The sequence below is a fragment of the Triticum aestivum genome, chromosome 6D (assembly GCF_018294505.1).
Source record: "Triticum aestivum cultivar Chinese Spring chromosome 6D, IWGSC CS RefSeq v2.1, whole genome shotgun sequence".
In the NCBI taxonomy this organism is placed as follows: domain Eukaryota; kingdom Viridiplantae; phylum Streptophyta; class Magnoliopsida; order Poales; family Poaceae; genus Triticum; species Triticum aestivum.
In genome coordinates, this window is record NC_057811.1 from 275,806,160 (window position 1) to 275,827,319 (window position 21,160).

Below are 21,160 nucleotides of genomic sequence, written 5' to 3' on the forward strand. Positions count from 1 at the left end.
GCAATACCTTGCGTGCAGTTCTATCTCCAGCGTGGTGTCCTCCGTAAGACTCGGAGTGATACTTGCGTAGGATCTGTTCCTGTTCATGCTTAGGTACACAATGTCTAATAACACCATCTACTCCTTCTTTATAAAGGCTTGGGTCATCCCAAAAGTAATGGCTAAAATCATACTTTTTTCTTTTGCTGGTATGTGAAACTAGTTGGTATAAATTTAGCAACAATGTAATTAGCATAATCGTCATACCATGGAGTATTACGAGAAACATTTATGACAGCTAATTGTTCATCAGGAAAACTGTCATCAATAGGCAGTGGGTCATCAAGAACATTCTCTAACCCAGACAAGTTGTCTCCAACGGGGTTCTCAACTCCCTTTCTATCAATAATATGCAAACCAAATTCTTGTAGCAAGAGAACAAATCTAATAAGTCTAGGTTTAGCGTCTTTCTTTTTCGTAAGATATTTAATAGTAGCATGATCATTATGAACAGTTACTTTGGAATCAACAATATATGATCTAAACTTATCACAAGCAAAAACAACTGCTAAAAATTATTTTTCAGTAGTAGCATAATTTCTCTGGCACTGTCTAGAGTTTTACTAGCATAATGAATAAAATTCATTTTCTTATCAACTCTTTGTCCTAGAACAGCACCAACGACATAATCACTAGCATCACACATAATTTCAAAGGGTAAATTCCAATCAGGTGGCTGAACAATAGTAGCAGAAATCAAGGCCTTTTCAAGTATTTCAAATGCTTCTACACAATCATCATAAAAAACAAAAGGAACATCTTTTTGTAAGATATTAGTGAGAGGCCTAGAAATTTTAGAGATGTCTTTAATAAACCTCCTATAGAAACCAACATGACCAAGGAAACTTCTTATACCTTTGACATCTTTAGGACACGTCATCTTTTCAATAGCATCTACTTTCGCTTTATCAACTTCAATACCTCTTTCAGAAATTTTATGCCCCAGGACAATACCATCATTAACCATAAAGTGGCACTTTTACCAATTCAAGACAAGATTAGTTTCTTCACATCGCTGCAAAACTCGATCAAGGTTGCTTAAGCAATCATCAAAAGAGGTTTCATAAACGGAGAAATCATCCATGAAAGCCTCAACAATCTTTTCACAAAAATCAGAGAATATAGCAGTGATACATCTTTGAATGGTAGTAAGTGCATTGCATAAACCAAAGGCATACGTCTATAAGCAAAGGTATTGAAAGGGCAAGTAAAAGTGGTTTTCTCTTGATCATCTTTTGGCACAGGTATTTGAGAGAAACCAGAATAACCATCTAGAAAGGAAAAATGTGTATGCTTGGATAATCTTACTAGCATTTGATCAATAAAAGGTAAAGGATAATGATCTTTTCTTGTAGCTTTGTTTAATTTGTGAAAATCAATTACCATTCTATAACCTGTAACAATTCTTTGTGGAATCCATTCATTCTTATCATTAGGAACAACAGTAATACCTCCTTTCTTAGGGACACAATGAACATGACTTTCCCATTGACTATCAGGAACGGGATAAATTATACCTACCTCCAAAAGCTTTAGTATTTCATTTCTTACCACTTCCTTCATCTTAGGGTTTAATCGTCGTTGATGATCAACAACTGGTTTAGCATCTTTCTCCAATTTAATTTTGTGCTGACATAGAGTGGGACTAATGCCCTTAAGATCATCAAGAGTATATCCAATAGCGGCACGGTGCTTCTTTAGAGTTTTCAATAATTTCTTTTCTTCATGCTCTGAAAGATTCGCACTAATAATAACAGGATATATCTTCTTTTCATCAAGATAAGCATATTTCAGAGTATCAGGCAATTGTTGAAGCTCAAACGCAGGATCACCCTTGGGTGGAGGAGGATCTCCAAGGATTTCAACAAGAAAATTGTGTTTCAAAATAGGTCCTTGTTTAAATAATACTTCATCTATTTCCCTTCTTTCATTCATAAACATACCATTTTCATGGTCTAGCAATACCAATAATTTCATCCTTACTAGGAAATTCTTTATCATGGGGTTGTCTACAAAATTTAGAGAAATTAAAATCATGAGACATATCCCCTAAACCAATAGTAACAATATGTTTATCGCAGTCTATCTTAGCATTAACAGTGTTCAAGAAAGGTCTACCAAATATAATGGGACAAAAATTATCTTGTGGGGAAGCAAGAACAAGAAAATCAGTAGGATATTTTATTTTCCCACACAAAACTTTAACATCTCTAACAATCCCAATTAGTGAAATAGTATCCTATTAGCAAGTTTAATAGTAACATCGATATCTTCTATCTCAGCAGGTGCAATATCATTCATAATTTCTTTATACAAAGTACAAGGAATTGCACTCACACTAGCACCCACATCACATAAGCCATGATAACAATGATCTCCTATTTTAACAGAAACAACAGACATGGCACCAACAAGTCTATATGTTTATCTTTCATATCAGGTTTGGCAATTCTAGCAGCTTCATCATAGAAATAAATAACATGCCCATCAATATTATTGACCAAGAGATCTTTAACCATAGCAATACTAGGTTCAACTTTAATTTGTTCAGAGGGTGTTGCTGTTCTAGTATAACTCTTACGAACCACAGTTGAAGCTTTAGCATGATCCTTTATTCTAACATGAAAAGGTTGTTTCTCACTATAAGCAGTAGGAACAATAGGATCAACATTGTAAGTAATAGTTTCTTGTTCAACTTTAATAGGTTCTACTACTTTCACTTCAATGGGAGTATGATATTTAAACCACTTCTCCTTAGGGAGATCAACATGAGTAGCAAAATATTCACAGAAAGAAGCTACTATCTCAGAGTCAAGTCCATATTTAGTGCTAAAATCACGAAAAGCATCGGTATCCATAAAAGACTTAACACAATCAAACTTAAGGTTTATACCTGACTCTTTACCTTCATCGAGTTCCCAATCTTCAGAGTTGCATTTAATTCTTTCCAGTAAGTCCCACTTGAATTCAATATCCTTCTTCATATAGGAACTAGTACAAGATGTGTCGAGCATGGATCGATCATTATGAGAAAGCCGAGCATAAAATTTTTGAATAATAATTTCTCTTGAGAGCTCATGATTGGGGCATGAATATAACATTGACTTATGCCTACACCAAGCTTGAGCGATACTTTCTCCTTCACGAGGCCAAAAATTATATATATAATTCCGATCACGATGAACCAGATGCATAGGATAAAACTTCTGATGAAATTCCAATTTCAATCGGTTGTAGCTCCATGATCTAATATCATCATATAGCCTATACCATGTCAATGCATTTCCCTTCAAAGATAAAGGGAAGACCTTCTTCTTTACAACATCCTCGAGCATACCTGCAAGCTTGACTAATCCACAAATTTCATCCACATAGATTAGGTGCATATCAGGATGTAATTTTCCATCTCCTGCATAAGGATTAGCTAGCAGTTTCTCTATCATACCCGAAGGAATTTCATAATAAATATTTTCATTAGGAGCAGTAGGTTGAGGAGAAATTCTTTGCTCTTCCGGTCGAGGTGAAGATACCCCGAACAAGACCTCAAAGGATTAGTTTCCATACTAACAAGTGACAGTAAATTTCAGCACACTATATAAATGTTTCCTTACCAAACTCCACTTACCAAAGGCGCTTCACTCCCCGGCAACCACGCTAGAAAAGAGTCTTGAGGGCCCACAAGTATATGGAATCTATCGTAATCCTTTCGATATGTAAGAGTGTCGAACCCTACGAGGAGTAGAAGGAAATGATAAGCAGTTTTCAGCAAGGTATTCTCTGCAAGCACTGAAATTATCGGTAACAGATAGTTTTGTGATAAGATAAATCGTAACGTGCAACAAGTAATAAAAGTAAACAAGGTGTAGCAAGGTGGCCCATTCCTTTTTGTAGCAAAGGACAAGCCTGGACGAACTCTTATATAAAGCAAAGCGCTCCCGAGGACACATGGGAATTGCTGTCAAGTTAGTTTTCATCATGCACATATGATTCACATTCGTTGCTTTGATAATTTGATATGCGGGTGGACCATTGCTTGGGTGCAGCCCTTCCTTGGACAAGTCTCCCGATTATGATTAACCCCTCTCGCAAGCATCCACAATTACGAAAGAAGAATTAAGGTAAACCTAACCATAACATGAAACATATGGATCCAAATCAGCCCCTTACGAAGCAACACATAAACTAGGGTTTAAGCTTCTGTCACTCAAGCAACCCATCATATACTTATTACTTCCCAATGCCTTCCCCTAGGCCCAAATAATGGTGAAGTGCCATGTAGTCGATGTTCACATAACACCACTAGAGGAGAGACAACACACATCTCATCCAAATATCGAACGAATACCAAATTCAGATGATTACTTATAACAAGACTTCTCCCATGTGCTCAGGAACAAACGTAACTACACACAAAGCATATTTATGATCAAGATCAGAGGAGAATTAATTATCATTAAGGATCTGAAAATATAATCTTCCACCGGATAAACCAACTAGCATCAACTACAAGGAGTAATCAACACTACTAGCAACCCACAGGTACCACTCTGAGGTTTTGGGACAGAGATCGGATACAAGAGATGAACTAGGGTTTGAGAGGAGATGGTGCTGGTGAAGATGTTGATGTTGATGGAGATTGACCCCCTATCGATGAGAGGATCGTTGGTGATGACAATGGCGATGATTTCCCCCTCCCGGAGGAATGTTTCCCCGGCAGAACAGCTCGACCGGAGCCCTAGATTGGTTCTGCCCAGGTTCCGCCTTGAGATGGCGGCGCTTCATCCCGAAAGATTCCTTCTAATTTTTTCCATGTCAAAACACACCATATAGAAAAAGATGGGCGTCGGAGGCCTGCCAGGGAGCCCACAAGGACGGGGGGCGCACCCTGCACCCTTATGGCTGGCTAGTAGCCCCCCTCCGGTACTTTCTTCACCCAGTATTTTTTATATATTCCAAAAATATTCTCCGTGAAGTTTCAGGACTTTTGGATTGGTGCTGAATAGGTCTCTTATATTTGCTCCTTTTCCAGTCCAGAATTCCAGCTGCCGGCATTCTCCCTCTTCATGTAAACTTTATAAAATAAGAGAGAAAAGGCATAAGTATTGTGATATAATGTGTAGTAACATCCCATAATGCAATAAATATCAATATAAAAGCATGATGCAAAATGGACGTATCAACTCCCCCAAGCTTAGACCTTGCTTGTCCTCAAGCGAGAGCCGAAATCGAAAAATATGTCCACATGTTTAGAGATAGAGGCGTCGATAAAATAAACTATGGACATGAGGGCATCATGATCATCTTTAGAACAACAACATATATTTCCATATAATTTCTTATGCTAAAGTAACAATTTGTTCACAAGGTGAAGTATGAACCAGAAACTTCATTGAAAACTAACAAACTATGATCTCATTCATTGAAGCAATTGCAATTTATCATAACATCGGAAAGAGTCAATATAAGAGCTTTTCAGCAAGTCCACATACTCAACTATCATCTAATCTTACAATTGCTGACGCTCACGCGATACTTATGGGTTCAGAGTTTCAATCAGACACAGAGAAAGATAGGGGCTTCTAGTTTCACCTCCCAACCTTTTATCTCAAAGGTAATGTCAACAATAATACTTTATGATAACCTACATTCGAGTGGATATATATATATATATATATATATATATATATATATATATATATATATCCAGATCTCGCCAACATATAGTGCTTGCCAAAGGAAAATGTGTAAAAAGGAAAGGTGATGATCACCATGACTCTTGTATAAGGGTAGAAGATATAAGTAAAAGATAGGCCCTTCGTAGAGTAAAGCAGAGGTTGTCATGCGCTTTTATGGTTGGACGCACAAAATCTTAATGCAAAAGAACGTCACTTTATATTGCCACTTGTGATAAAGACCTTTATTATGCAGTCCGTTGCTTTTATTTCTTCCATATCACAAGTTCGTATAAAGTTTATTTTCTTCACACTAATAGATCATACATATTTAGGTAGCAATTTTTATTGCTTGCACCGATGACAACTTACTTGAAGGATCTTACTCAATCCATAGGTAGGTATGGTGGACTCTCATGGCAAAACTAGGTTTAGGGATGTTTGGAAGCACAAGTAGTATCTCTACTTGGTGCACAGGATTTGGCGAGCATGAGAGGGAAAGGCAAGCTCAACTTGTTGGATGATCTATGACAATATAACTTCTATTCCGATATAAGAAAACATAACCCATTATGTTGTCTTCCTTGTCCAACATCAACTTTTTAGCATGTCATATTTTAATGAGTGCTCACAATTACAAAAGATGTCCAAGATAGTATATTTATATGTGAAGGCTCTCTTTCTTTATTACTTCCTATTAATTGCAAAAATGACCAAAACTATGTTTGTCAACTCTCAACAACTTTTATTCATCATACTCTTTAGGGATAATTAGATTTATGCCCCTAGTTGTGTCCCACTCGTCTGTTTTACCCCTAATTCCCAAAAGTCACTGGTTCTGTCCAAGTCACTTTGCTCCTATTATGCTTTTGCCCTTTGACCGTTTGACCATCAGTTTGAAAACTTCATAACTAATTCATACTAAATCAGAAAAATGCAAATAAGATAGCAAAATGTTTAAAAAACATCTCCTATATGTCAGTGTCATTTGCATTCATGAAAAAAGTGTTGGAAAGTGCCCATCCGATTTTTAGCTCTTATGCTACCACCATGAATAGTAAAATCTAAAAAATTTCAAATTTTTTTTAAAAAAATTGGTGGCATAGAATGACAAATGTTTTAAGTGCCTGCCAAGTTTCATCAGGGAATAACATTCGTGGGTGCCGTGACAAAAAAAACAATCAGCACTCCAAAATAGATTATTTTTTTGCCACGACTTCCATGAATGTCGTTCCCTAATGAAACTTGGCAAGCACTTAGAACATTTGTTGTTCTTCGCCACCATAATTTTTTTGAATTTTTTTAGAGTTCACTATTCATGGTGGTATCAAAAGAGCTAAAACTCGGATGTGCACTTTCCAACACTTTTTTCATGAATGCAAATGACATTGACATATAGGTGATGTTTTTCTGAACATTTTGGTATCTTATTTGCATTTTTATGATTCAGTATGAATTAGTTATGAAGTTTTCAAACTGACGGTCAAACGGTCAAAGGGCAAAAGCATAAGAGGAGCAAAGTGACTTGGACAGAACCGGTGACTTTTGGGAATTAGGGGTAAAACAGATGACTAGGACACAACTAGGGGCATAAATCTAATTATCCCTACTCTTTATATGTGAAGTCATTACTCTCCATAAGATCAATATATGATCTTTTTATTTCTTTTTATTCTTTCTTTTAATTAATTCCCTCAAGATCATAGCAAGAAAGCAAAGCCCTTAACTCAAGACTCCTCTTTATTATATATATCTCAAGGACTCGATTACATAGATAGAGATTGAAACAAAACTCAAAGCTAGATCATACTAAAACTTTATTCTACTAGATCAAAATATAACTGAAAGGATCGAACTAATAAAAGCGATAAAGATAAAGATGTGATGGTGATACGATATCGGGACACCTCCCCCAAGCTTGGTAGTTGCCAAGTGGAGTGCCCATACCCATGTATTTATGTCTCTTTCTTCGGAGGTGGTGATGATGGAGTTGTTGAATTATTCTTCTCTAGCTTGCGTTTGAGGCTAAAATTTTCCTCCCTCAGATCCTCATTCTCGAGCTCGAGTTTCATTATCTTTTTGCGTAATGCGGCCTTGCTGTCCTACGAAAACATGGTGGGATAGATTAGACCTCAGGGAGGCTTGACTTCTTGAACTCCACATGCATATCGCCAGGTTGGGGTAGAGGATCGTCCTCTTCATCGGAGTTTGTCTCCTCCTTCCCCTTTGGATCATAGTCTTCTTCTTCCTCCGTGGTCCAACCATAATGTTCCACATCCCCATATGCTTTTGGGTTTGTTATACAATCAAATATGTACCTCTCTCCCTCCGAATCTTGGGACGACATCTTGCTCCAAATCTGCTGCAGGAACAACTCAAAACGAAAACAGACGATTTTGTCATGGTACTGTGGTCAAAACCTTCGGGAGATTATATAATGAATTTTTACTGACCAAAAGAAGTATCGTGCAAGAAAACGGAGGCCTGAGGGCACACGAGGTGGCCACAAGGATGGGGGGCGTGCCCTCCACTCTTACGGTGGCCTCGTGTCTCTTTCAGACTACTTTTAATTTTCCTAATTTTTTTAATATTCCAAAACGGAGAAAAACTGCTATTGGAAACATTTTGGAGTCGGTTTACTTACCATACCACATACCTATTCCTTTTCGGAGTCTAAATCCTTCTGGAAAGTGTCCCTTATGTACTGCTCCGGTGTTACGGTATTAATTATATTGGTCTCAACATTAATGGGAGTACCTGAGATATAATTTTTTGATTCTTTGACCGTTTACCTCCTTCGGATTTGTGCGTTCGGCATTGTTGATTTTTATGGCACCGGAACGATAGACCTCCTCGATAATGTAAGGACCTTCCCATTTAGAGAGACGCTTTCCCGCAAAAAATCTTAAAGAAGAGTTGTATACCAAAATAATGATCACCTACATTAAACTCACGCTTTTGTATCCTTTTATCATGCCATATTTTAACTTTTTCTTTAAACAACTTGGCATTCTCATAGGCTTGGGTTTTCCATTCATCAAGTGAGCTAATGTGAAATAACCTCTTCTCACCAACAAGTTTGAATTCATAATTGAGCTCTTTAATAGCCCAATATGCCTTATGTTCTAGTTCAAGAGGTAAGTGACATGCTTTTCCATAAACCATTTTATACGGAGACATACCCATAGGATTCTTATAAGCAGTTCTATAAGCCCATAATGCATCATCAAGTTTCTTAGACCAATTCTTTCTAGATCTATTAACAGTCTTTTGCAAAATCAATTTAGTCTCTCTATTTCTCAATTCAACTTGACCACTAGACTGAGGATGATATGGAGATGCAATTCCATGGTTGACATCGTATTTAGCAAGCATTTTGCGGAAAGCACCATGAATAAAATGTGAACCACCATCAGTCATTAAATATCTAGGGACTCTAAACCTCGGAAAAATAACTTCTTTAAGCATCTTAATAGAAGTGTTAAGATCAGCACTACTAGTTGGAATAGCTTCTACCCACTTAGTAACGTAATCAACAACAACTAAAATATGTGTATACCCATTAGAGGATGGAAAAGGTCCCATATAATCAAAACCCCAAACATCAAATGGTTCAATAACAAGTGAATAGTTCATAGGCATTTCCTAACGTCTACTAATATTACCAATTCTTTGGCATTCATCACAAGACAAGACAAACTTATGAGCATCCTTAAAGAGAGTGGGCCAATAGAAACCGGATTGCAATACCTTGCGTGCAGTTCTATCTCCAGCGTGGTGTCCTTCGTAAGACTCGGAGTGGCACTTGCGTAGGATCTGTTCATGTTCATGCTAAGGTACACAACGTCTAATAACACCATCTACTCCTTCTTTATAAAGGTGCGGGTCATCCCAAAAGTAATGTCTAAAATCATAGAAAAACTTTTTCTTGTGCTGGTATGTGAAACTAGGTGGTATAAATTTAGCAACAATGTAATTAGCATAATCAGCATAACATGGAGTATTACGAGAAGCATTTATGACAGCTAATTGTTCATCAGGAAAGCTTTCATCAATAGGTAGTGGGTCATCAAGAACATTCTCTAACCCAGACAAGTTGTCTCCAACGGGGTTCTCAGCTCCCTTTCTATCAATAGTATGCAAATCAAATTCTTGTAGCAAGAGAACCCATCTAATAAGTCTAGGTTTAACATCTTTCTTTTCCATAAGATATTTAATAGCAGCACGATCAGTGTGAACAGTTACTTTGGAATCAACAATATAGGATCTGAACTTATCACAAGCAAAAACAACTGCTAAAAATTATTTTTCAGTAGTAGCATAATTTCTCTGGCACTGTCTAGAGTTTTACTAGCATAATGAATAACATTCATTTTCTTATCAACTCTTTGTCCTAGAACAGCACCAACAACATAATCACTAGCATCACACATAATTTCAAAGGGTAAATTCCAATCAGGTGGCTGAACAATAGGAGCAGAAATCAAGGATTTCTCAAGTATTTCAAATGCTTGTACACAATCATCATCAAAAACAAAAGGAACATCTTTTTGTAAGATATTAGTGAGAGGCCTAGAAATTTTAGAGAAGTCTTTAATAAACCTCCTATAGAAACCAGCATGACCAAGGAAACTTCTTATACCTTTGACATCTTTAGGACACGTCATCTTTTCAATAGCATCTACTTTAGGTTTATCAAGTTCAATACCTCTTTTAGAAATTTTATGCCAGGACAATACCATCATTAACCATAAAGTGGCACTTTTCCCAATTCAAGACAAGTTTAGTTTCTTCACATCGCTGCAAAACTTGATAAAGGTTGCTTAAGCAATCATCAAAAGGTGTTCCGTAAACAGAGAAATCATCAGTGAAAACCTGATACGTCTCCGTCGTATCTACTTTTCCAAACACTTTTGCCCTTGTTTTGGACTCTAACTTGCATGATTTGAATGGAACTAACCCGGACTGACGTTGTTTTCATCAGAATTGCTTTGGTGTTATTTTTGTGCAGAAATAAAAGTTCTCGAAATGACCTGAAAATCAACGGAAATTATTTTTGGAATTAATAAAAAATACTGGCGAAAGAATCAAGGCCAGGGGCCCACACCCTGTCCACAAGGGCGGGGGCGCGCCTACCCCCCTGGGCGCGCCCCTGCCTCGTGGGCCCCCTGGTGCTCCACCGACCTCAACTCCAACTCTATATATTCATGTTCGGGGAGAAAAAGATCAGAGAGAAGGATTCATCGCGTTTTACGATACGGAGCCGCTGCCAAGCCCTAATCTCTCTCGGGAGGGCTGATCTGGAGTCCGTTCGGGGCTCCGGAGAGGGGAATTCGTCGCCATCGTCATCATCAACCTTCCTCCATCACCAATTTCATGATGCTCACCGCCGTGCGTGAGTAATTCCATCGTAGGCTTGCTGGACGGTGATGGGTTGGATGAGATTTACCATGTAATCTAGTTAGTTTTGTTACGGTTTGATCCCTAGTATCCATTATGTTCTGAGATTGATGTTGCTATGACTTTGCTATGCTTAATGCTTGTCACTAGGGCCCGAGTGCCATGATTTCAGATCTGAACCTATTATGTTTCCATGAATATATGTGAGTTCTTGATCCTATCTTGCAAGTCTATAGTCACCTATTATGTGTTATGATCCATTAACTCCGAAGTGACAATAATTGGGACCATTACCGGTGATGACCGTAGTTTGAGGAGTTCATGTATTCACTAAGTGTTAATGCTTTGGTCCGGTACTCTATTAAAAGGAGGCCTTAATATCCCTTAGTTTCCAATAGGACCCCACTGCCACGGGAGGGTAGGACAAAAGATGTCATGCAAGTTCTTTTCCATAAGCACATATGACTATATTCAGAATACATGCCTACATTACATTGATGAATTGGAGCTAGTTCTGTGTCACCCTATGTTATAACTATTGCATGAGGAATCGCATCCGACATAATTCTCCATCACCGATCCAATGCCTACGAGCTTTTCACATATTGTTCTTTGCTTAGCTACTTTACCGTTGCCACTGTCACAATTACTACAAAACTGCTACTGTTACTTTTGCCACCATTACCGTTACTTCCATACTACTTTGCTGCAGATACTAAGTTATCCAGGTGTGGTTGAATTGACAACTCAATTGCTAATACTTGAGAATATTCTTTGGCTCCCCTTGTGTCGAATCAATAAATTTGGGTTGAATACTCTACCCTCGAAAACTGTTGCGATCCCCTATACTTGTGGGTTATCAAGACTATTTTCTGGTGCCGTTGCCGGGGAGCATAGCTCTATTCTTTGAGTCACTTGGGATTTATATTTGCTGGTCACTATGAGGAACTTGAAAGACGAAAGAACTAAGATTTTTCCCTCAACTACGAGGGGAGGTAAGGAACTGCTATCTAGCTCTGCACTTGATTCACCTTCTGTTTTGAGTAAGCTTGCGACACCTAAACCTGCTTCTGTTATTAATTCTGATATGTCGCATGTTATTGATGATGCCACTTCTGCTATGCATGATACTTATGATGAAACTACTTGTATGCTTGATACTACTGTGCCACTAGGTGAATTTCTTGATGAACAACTTGCTAGGGCTAGAGAGAATGAAATTATTGAAATTGATAATATTGATGAAACTGATGATGAAGATTCTCCCCCTAGATATGAATTGCCTGTTGTGCCCGAGGGTTATGTTATGGATGAAGAAACTGCTAGAGACTTTCCTGCTTGCAATGATAGGAGTGATCTTAAGAAATTAGTAGCTAAGCTGAAAGAAAAATCTCTGAATGCTAGAATGAAATATGACCCTGCTTTTGCTACTTCACCTATCTTTATTACTGATAAGGATTATGATTTCTCTGTTGATACTGAGATAATTACTTTGGTTGAATCTGGTCCTTTTTATGGCTATTAATCTGAAACTGTTGTGGCACATCTTACTAAATTAAATGATATAGCCACCCTGTTCACTAATGATGAGAAAACTCGCTACTACTATATCCATAAACTATTTCCGTTCCCATTAAAGGGTGATGCTAAAACATGGTTTAATTCTCTTGATCCTGGTTGTGTGCGTAGTCCCCAGGATATGATTTATTACTTCTCGGCTAAATATTTCCCCGCTCATAAGAAACAAGCTGCTTTAAGGGAAATATATACCTTTGTGCAAATTGAAGAAGAGAGTCTCCCACAAGCTTGGGGGAGGCTTCTCCAATTACTTAATGCTTTGCCTGATCATCCTCTCAAGAAAAATGAAATACTTGATATCTTTTATAATGGACTAACTGATGCTTGCAGAGACCACCTGGATAGTTGTACTGGTTGTGTTTTTAGGGAAAGAAAAGATGATCAAGCTGAATTGCTATTGAATAATATGTTGACTAATGAACATAATTGGACACTTCCTGAACCAACTCCTAAGCCAACTCCGAAGAAAAGGGGTATTCTATTTCTCAGTCCTGAAGACATGCAAGAGGCAAAGAAATATAAGAAAGAAAAAGGTATTAAAGCTGAAGATGTTAAGAATTTACCTCCTGTTGAAGAAATACATGGTCTTAATTTGCCGCCTGTTGAAGAAATACATTGTCTTGATAACCCGACACAGGTAGTAAAGGTAAATTCTCTCTATAGATTTGATGAAGGTGATATTCCTCGTTATAAGTCTGCTAGCCAATGCTTAGATGAGTTTGATAATTTTATTGTTAAACAAGAAAACTTCAATGCTTATGTTGGTAGACAATTGAAACGAAATGCTTATATGATTGAACACTTGAGTGATTATATGTCTAGAGTTAAAGGTGAACTTAAACTCATTAGTAAACATGCTTCTATGGTTACCACTCAAGTAGAACAAGTGCTTAAAGCTCAAAATGGTTTTCTCAATGAATTAAATAATAAGAAGAATGATAATGCTGTTAGAGTTATGACTAGAGGGGGTAAAATGACTCAGGAACCTTTGTATCCTGAGGGCCACCCTAAGAGAATTGAGCAGGATTCTCAGAGAACTAATGTTGATGCACCTAGTCCTTCTAAAAATAAGAAAAAGAAAAATGATAGGACTTTGCGTGCTTCTAGTGAACCTGTTGTAGACACACCTGAGAATCCCAATGATATTTCTATCTCTGATGCTGAAACACAATCTGGTGATGAACATGAACCTAGTGATAATGTTAATGATGATGTTCATGTTGATGCTCAACCTAGCAATGATAATGATGTAGAAATTGAACCTGCTGTTGATCTCGATAACCCACAATCAAAGAATCAACGTTATGATAAGATATACTTTGTTGCTAGGAAGCACGGTAAAGAAAGGGAGCCATGGGTTCAGAAACCCATGCCTTTTCCTCCCAAACCATCCAAGAAAAAGGATGATGAGGATTTTGAGCGCTTTGCTAAAATGATTAGACCTATCTTCTTGCGTATGCGTTTTACTGATATGCTTAAAATGAATCCTTATGCTAAGTACATGAAAGATATTGTTACAAATAAAAGAAAATATCGGAAGCTGAAAGTTCCACCATGCTTGCTAATTATACCTTTAAGGGTGGAATAGCTAAGAAACTTGGAGATCCAGGAGTACCAACTATAGCATGCTCCATTAAAAGAAACTATGTTAGAACTGCTTTATGTGATCTTGGAGCCGGTGTTAGTGTTATGCCTTTCTCTTTATATCGTAGACTTGATTTGAATAAGTTGACACCTACTGAAATATCTTTGCAAATGGTCGATAAATCAACCGCTATACCTGTCGGTGTGAGGATGTGCCTGTTGTGGTTGCAAATGTTACTATTTTAACGGATTTTGTTATTCTTGATATTCCCGAGGACGATAGTATGTCTATTATTCTTGGAAGACCCTTTTTGAATACCGCAGGGGCTGTTATTGATTGCAACAAAGGCAATGTCACTTTTCATGTTAATGGAAATGAGCATACGGTACACTTTCCGAGGAAACAACCTCAAGTCCACAGTATCAATTCTATTGGAAAATTTCCATCGATTATTATTGGAGGTTTTGAATTCCAACTGTCAAAAAGAGATATGATATTCTTATTGTTGGGGATGTGCATATCCCCGTTGAGGTAACATAGTGTTATTCGAAATTTTTCCGGTTCCATGTTATTCGGAATGAGTTTGTTAATAAGAGTTGATCAACCTTGTTAGTGGATTCCTTTTGATGAGCATGAGATGGATGAAGTTAGAAAGCACAACCTTCTGTACCTTCCTTTTACTTTTTGTTATTTAGATTAAATAAAGCAGAAATAGTATTTTCTGTCTGTTTTCTGATTTATCCGTGCAATAAAAATACCCCGAAAATAAAAGTTCTCCAAATGCCCTGAAAATGAAATATGATTTTTTTTGGAATATTTGAGAATATCTGGCACTGAGAACACATCAGGGGGAGCAAGCACCTGGCCACGAGGGTCCAGGGCGCGCCCACCCTCCCTGGGCGTGCCCCCCTGCCTCGTGGGCCCATGGTGGCTCCCCTCCAGTTATTCCAGCCACCACACACTCCTTCTTCCTCCCAAAAAAATCACCAACCAGCTCAAGCACGAGTTCTAGCACATTTTGCTGTGATTTTCGATCTCCTAGCTCAAAGCTCCACTCACGAAACTGCTTTGGGGGATTGTTCTTCGGTATGTGACTCCTCCAATGGTCCAATTAGTTTTTGTTCTAGTGCTTTATTCATTGCAAATTTTTTCTGCCTAGGTGACCCTATTCTTGATCTTGCATGTCAAATTTATATGGTCCCAAGTAGTTCTAATGCATGATATAGTCTCTAGGCACTTGTGGGAGTAGTTGCTATCAATTTTGTTGAGTTTGGTTCACTTTTATTTTCAGTTACTAAAACTTTCAGAAATTTTCAGGAATAGATGAAGATATTTTTGAGGGGCTCTTCGAGCCGAAGCTCGAGGGATAAGCAAAGTGAAGAGGATAAGAGGCCCAAATATAATCTCCCTCGCACCGCAGAGGTTCGGCACTGTGAATGGCCTTGTGATGAGTTCTTAACAGCAACCGGGATTCATGATGATTTCTATTCTTTGGTTGAGAATGCAGGCCTCACCGACTTCCTCCGCGACCAGCGCGAATAGTATCTCTTACTCCCTAATATTTTCGTGCAAAATTTTCATTTCCATGCTAGGAGATCACCACCTTCAGTGGAATTTTATTTATATGAAGACCATAAGGAGATGTCCCTTTCTGATTTCTGCCAGGTTTGTAAGATACCCCTTACTGGCAGCATAGAGGAACCACATCGTAATGATGTGGAAGGGTTTATTGATATGATTGCTATAGGGGAAACAAGGAAAGTTTCCGATGCAAGAATTACTAGCATACATTTTCCGGTTCTGCGTTACTTTGCGATATTTGTTGTAGATGTTTAATTGTTCGCAGAAACTGTGGAAACCTTAGTGCCCCTGATTTTTTTATTTTGGGCCATGCCTTGTTTCGTGATAACTCTTTTAGCCTAGGCGCTATCATTGCCAAACGGTTAAGTCTTAACCGCACGAAGGGTCCCATCTTGGGAGGTATCTTCGCCTCGCGCCTCGCTACACACTTTAACATACCTATTAGGCATTATGAGAAAGAAGAAAAGTTGCCGCCTCCTATTTTTCTAGATTATAAGAGTATGGTAGCACATGATTTTATCGTTAAGAATAACGAAAAGATGCCTAAGTACAGACTGATATTTGATAAGAATCGCCCTGAGACTATTACTTTGCTTGCTCCTTCTTTGTTTGACTTATCTTCAGGCAAGTATCTTGTTCTGCCGGAGGCATTTCATGCCTACCAGAACCACACACCATCTACAGAGCTAGAGCCGGAGCCAAAACCTGATCCTCCACGTCAGTCTGTTTACCAGTGGGATCCGAAGGAGATCGCCAATCAGTGGTACCCCGAGGCTCCTTCTCAGTACAACCCCAACTACAACTTTGATCCATGGGCATAGACCAACTTAGGCCAAAAGCCTAAGCTTGGGGGAATGCCTGCAGATTCCAGCTTAGTCCAATGCACGTGCACCATTATTATTATACACATCGTTCGGTCGTGCAAGTGAAAGGCAATAATGACGATATATGATGGACTGATTGAGATGAGAGAAGCTGGTATGAACTCGACCTCTCTTGTTTTTGTAAATATGATTAGTTCATCGTTCCTAATTCAGCCTATCATGAATAAACATGTTTGCAATGACAATTAGAGATTATAGTTTCTTATGCCATGCTTAATTTGCTAGGAGTTTATAATGGTTTACCTTGCGTGCCAACATACTATTAAAATGGTGGTGATGTGGTATTATAGGGTGGTATCCTCCTTTGAATGATTCGAGTGACTTGACTTGGCACATGTTCACGCATGTAGTTGAAACAAAATCAACATAGCCTCCACGATATTTATGTTCATGGTGGATTATATCCTACTCATGCTTGCACTCAATGTTTATTAATTTTAATGCATGTTCATGACTGTTGTCGCTCTCTAGTTGGTCGCTTCCCAGTCTTTTTCTAGCCTTCACTTGTACTAAGCGGGAATACTGCTTGTGCATCCACTTCCTTAAAACCCCAAAGTTATTCCATATGAGTCCACCATACCTTCCTATATATGCGGTATCTACCTGCCGTTCCAAGTAAATTTTGTATGTGCCAAACTCTAAACCTTCAAATAATATTATGTTTTGCATACTCGAATAGCTCATGTATCAACTAGGGTTGTCTGTATCTTCCATGCTAGGCGGGTTATTCTCAAGAGGAATGGACTCCGCTCCTCACTCACGAGAAAATGGCTGGTCACCGGGATGCCCAGTCCCATGCTCTAAGCAACTCAAATCGAAATAATTGCAAACAAAACTCCCTCGGGACTCTTGTTAGTTGGAGGCACTCGTTGTTTTGAGCCAGCCATGGATTGATGCTTGTTGGTGGTGGGGGAGTATAAACTTTACCATTCTGTTTGGGCATCGCCTATAATGTGTGTAGCATGGAAGATATCGAGATCTCTCGGTTGTTATGTTGACAATGAAAGTATACCACTCAAAATATTATTTATCTCTATTTCAAAACCGAGCTCTGGCACCTCTACAAATCCCTGCTTCCCTTTGCGAAGGGCCTATCTATTTACTTTTATGTTGAGTCGTCATCCTCTTATTAAAAAGCACCAGTTGGAGAGCACCGCTGTCATTTGCATCCATTACTATTAATTTATATTGGGTATGACTATGAATGGATCTCTAATACCATGAATTACAATGTTTAGTCAGTCCTTGATCTTCAAAGGTTCTCTGCATTTACGTTTTGCGGTCTCAGAAAGGGCTAGCGAGATACCATCTTGTTATATCATATTATGATTGTTTTGAGAAAGTGTTGTCATCCGATATTTATTATTATTGCTCGCTAGTTGATTATGCCATTGATATGAGTAAACACGAGACCTAAATTTTATTGTGAATGTGGTTAGTTCATAATCTTTGCTGAAAACTTGAATGCTGGCTTTACATATTACAACAACAAGAGCAAACAGAGTTTGTAAAAGTTTTTCTTTATCACTTTCAGTTTATCAACTGAATTGCTTGAGGGCAAGCAAAGGTTTAAGCTTGGGGGAGTTGATAAATCTCTCGTATCTACTTTTCCAAACACTTTTGCCCTTGTTTTGGACTCTAACTTGCATGATTTGAACCCGGACTGATGCTATTTTCAGCAGAGTTGATTTGGTGTTATTTTTGTGCATAAATAAAAGTTCTCGGAATGACCTGAAAATCAACGGAGATTATTTTTGGAATTAATAAAAAATACTGGCGAAAGAATCAAGGCCAGGGGGCCGACACCCTGTCCACGAGGGTGGGGGGCGCGCCTACCCCCTGGGCGCGCCCCCCTGCCTCGTGGGCCCCCTGGTGCTCCACCGACCTCAACTACAACTCTATATATTCACGTTCGGGGAGAAAAAAATCATAGAGAAGGATTCATCGCGTTTTACGATACGGAGCCGGCACCAAGCCCTAATCTCTCTCGGGAGGGCTGATCTGGAGTCCGTTCGGGGCTCCGGAGAGGGGAATCCGTCGCCATCATCATCATCAACCTTCCTCAATCACCAATTTCATGATGCTCACCACCGTGTGTGAGTAATTCCATCGTAGGCTTGCTGGACGGTGATGGGTTGGATGAGATTTACCATGTAATCGAGTTAGTTTTGTTAGGGTTTGATCCCTAGTATCCATTATGTTCTGAGATTGATGTTGCTATGACTTTGCTATGCTTAATGCTTGTCACTAGGGCCCGAGTGCCATGATTTCAGATCTGAACCTATTATGTTTTCATGAATATATCTGAGTTCTTGATCCTATCTTGCAAGTCTATAGTCACCTATTATGTGTTATGATCCGTTAACCCCGAAGTGACAATAATCAGGACCATTACCGGTGATGACCGTAGTTTGAGGAGTTCATGTATTCACTAAGTGTTAATGCTTTGGTCCGGTACTCTATTAAAAGGAGGCCTTAATATCCCTTAGTTTCCAATAGGACCTTGCTGCCACGGGAGGGTAGGACAAAAGATGTCATGCAAGTTCTTTTCCATAAGCACATATGACTATATTTGGAATACATGCCTACATTACATTGATGAATTGGAGATAGTTTTGTGTCACCCTATGTTATACATGAGGAATCGCATCCGGCATAATTCTCCATCACCGATCCAATGCCTACGAGCTTTTCACATATTGTTCTTTGCTAATACTTGAGAATATTCTTTGGCTCCCCTTGTGTCGAATCAATAAATTTGGCTTGAATACTCTACCCTCAAAAACTGTTGCGATCCCCTATACTTGTGGGTTATCAAAACCACAACAATCTTTCCACAAAAATCAGAGAATATGGTAGTCATACATCTTTGAAAGGTAGCAGGTGCATTGCATAAACCAAAACGCATACGTCTATAACCAAAGGTACCGAAAGGGCAAGTAAAAGTGGTTTTCTCTTGATCATCTTTTGGCACAGGTATTTGAGAGAAACCAGAATACCCATCTAGAAAGCAAAAATGTGTATGCTTGGATAATATTTCTAGAATTTGATCAATAAAAGGTAGAGGGTAATGATATTTTCTTGTAGCTTTGTTTAATTTGTGAAAATCAATTACCATTCTATAACCTGTAACAATTCTTTGTGGAATCAATTCATTCTCATCATTAGGAACAATAGTAATACCTCCTTTCTTAGGGACACAATACTATCAGCAATAGGATAAATTATACCTTCCTCCAGAAGCTTTAGTATTTCATTTCTTACCACTTCCTTCATCTTAGGGTTTAACCGTCATTGATGATCAACAACTGGTTTAGCATCTTTCTCCAATTTAATTTTGTGTTGACATAGAGTGGGACTAATGCCCTTAAGATCATCAAGAGTATATCCAATAGCGACACACTGCTTCTTCAGAGTTTTCAACAATTTCTTTTCTTCCTGCTCTGAAAGGTTAGCACTAATAATAACATGATATATCTTCTTTTCATCAAGATAAGCATATTTCAGAGTATCAGGTAAATGTTTAAGCTCAAACACAGGATCACCCTTGGGTGGAGGAGGATCTCCGAGGATTTCAACAGGAAAATTGTGTTTCAAAATAGGTCCTTGATTAAAGAATACTTCATCTATTTCCCTTCTTTCATTCATAAACATATCATTTTCATGGTTTAGCAAATATTGTTCTAAAGGATCAGTAGGAGGCACGGGAATAGAAGCAAGACCAATAATTTCATCCTTCCTAGGCTATTCTTTATCATGGGGTTGTCTACGAAATTTAGAGAAATTAAAATCATGAGACATATCCCCTAAACTAATAGTAAAAATATCTTTATCGCAGTCTATCTTAGCATTAACAGTGTTCAAGAAAGGTCTACCAAATATAATGGGACAAAATTATCTTGTCGGGAAGCACGAACAAGAAAATCAGTAGGATATTTTATTTTCCCACACAAAACTTCAACATCTCTAACAATCCCAATTGGTGAAATAGTATCTCTATTATCAAGTTTAATAGTAACATCAATATCTTCTATCTCAGCAGGTGCAATATCATTCATAATTTCTTCATACAAAGTACAAGGAATTGCACTCACACTAGCACCCACATCACATAAGCCATGATGACAATGATCTCCTATTAACAGACACAACAGTCATGCCAATAACAGGTCTATGTTTATCTTTCATATCGGGTTTGGCAATTCTAGCAACTTCATCACAAAAATAAATAACATGCCCATCAATATTATCGACCAAGAGATCTTTAACCATAGCAATACTAGGTTCAACTTTAATTTGTTTAGAGGGTGTAGGTGTTCTAGTATAACTCTTACGAACCACAGTTGAAGCTTTAGAATGATCCTTTATTCTAACAGGAAAAGGTGGTTTCTCAGTATAAGCAGTAGGAACAATAGGATCAA